The sequence below is a fragment of the Anarrhichthys ocellatus genome, unplaced genomic scaffold, assembly GCF_004355925.1.
Source record: "Anarrhichthys ocellatus isolate YVR2014 unplaced genomic scaffold, GSC_Weel_1.0 scaffold7748, whole genome shotgun sequence".
Classification (NCBI taxonomy): Eukaryota; Metazoa; Chordata; class Actinopteri; order Perciformes; family Anarhichadidae; genus Anarrhichthys; species Anarrhichthys ocellatus.
Genome location: NW_022287722.1, coordinates 597 through 2105, shown reverse-complemented (window position 1 = coordinate 2105; position 1509 = coordinate 597). Strand labels below are relative to the sequence as shown.

The following is a 1509-nucleotide window of genomic DNA, read 5'->3' as shown; positions in this document are numbered from 1 at the left end:
TTCTACTACTATAATACTGTACTTATTACCTGGTACCCTCAGTAGTTATGCTACTAAACCGAGGGTGTAAAATAATATGCCAGCTGGAGCAAAAGGTTGCTGAAGCTCACCTGTAGTATACGAGGAAGTAGCAGGAGTCCAGAGGGAGGTTTTTGGGGCGGGACCATGTCAGGGTGATGGCACCCAAGAAGTCAGGGGTCCACTGGAGGTTCTGGACTTTATAGGCCCGGCTGTCCACTAAAGAAAGAGGGGGATTCCTCAGTTTAGTTTCATCACACAGCCTGAAATAAACACCAAACAGCCACCAAGTGGCAGCATTGCACTGATTCTAACAATACTAGATGCTGCTTAAAGGAACTGAAGCTGTTATCTTAAAGACACCAGACTCTCAGAATACAGCAGCTGCTGGTCTACTGCTGGTCTACTGATGCCTCCATCGGTTAGTTATAAAGACATTCACCAAAGTCACACAATAAAGTCTGGTGTCTTTAAAGAGAGCAGAGATAACGGCTCCAGTTCCGTGAAAATATTCTAAATATGTTTCTCCAAACTCCACCTACAGTAGAAGTACGCTGAATGTAGAAGTACTTCATACAATCACACTTAAAAACCCTTTAAGTGCCTCAAAGTACTGAAGCAGTCATTGAGTTGATCCCAAAGTGAGCATCTTATGAAAGGCTAACATCCTCAAACCATCCACTCCTGCGTAACCTGAACCCGGTGGACCTACGGCTGCAGTTGTCCTCGTCGCTGTGGTCCGAGCAGTCCAGGAAGCCGTCGCAGCGCTCGCCGTCCAGCACGCAGGCTTCCCCGTCAGAGCAGCGAGTCCCGTTCACACAGAGCAGAGGCCCTCGAGTGGCTGCAGGGGGAGAGGGAGGATTACCCGCATCTCATTATGAACCACTGACACGACTGTACGTAGTGATGGAAAGTACAAGAATACCGTTTCATGTTTCCTGTGCAGCGCAACCAACGTTTTACGTTTATTCGAATTATAAATGTATCTAAGGATCTAAACTCTACAGCACGTTGTATTCCGCTCAAATCTGTGTGTGTGATGGTGTGTGTGTGTGTGTGTGTGTGAGATAGTGATAGTGTGTGTGTGTGTGTGTGTGTGTGATGGTGTGTGATAGTGTGTGTGTGTGTGTGATGGTGTCACGCTCTGCAGGGACTCACGGCAGTGGGCTTCATCGGACCCGTCCTGGCAGTTGGACTGGCCGTCACAGCGCTGCCAGTCGGGGATGCAGTGGGGGGGTCGGCGACACAGGAACTGACCCCGGAGGCAGCGCGTAGGGGAGGGCGGGGCCTGAGTGGGGGGCGGAGCCATTGTCGCAGAGCCGTTAGCTGCTGTTAGAGAAATATTAAGTTAAAATTTGTATTCCTTTTCTGTTCATTCTTGTTTTTCCCCTTTAATTGTTTAATTGTTTTATTGAGGTTGATATCGATGCACATAAGAATAACCCTCCACAGGTGATCAGGCAGAGGCGGTACCTGTGGGACATCCCAGCT

General features: G+C 48.8%; 1 long non-coding RNA gene across 1 annotated transcript; it reads right to left on the bottom strand.

Moving 5' to 3' along the window:
* Nucleotides 1–21: 21 nt before the first annotated feature.
* On the bottom strand, nucleotides 22–1209 carry LOC116380568 (uncharacterized). The gene is made up of 3 exons (XR_004212578.1): nucleotides 1177–1209; nucleotides 731–859; nucleotides 22–237 (listed from the first exon to the last, which is right to left on the bottom strand). It is a non-coding gene; the product is annotated as an uncharacterized LOC116380568 (long non-coding RNA).
* Nucleotides 1210–1509: the final 300 nt, after the last annotated feature.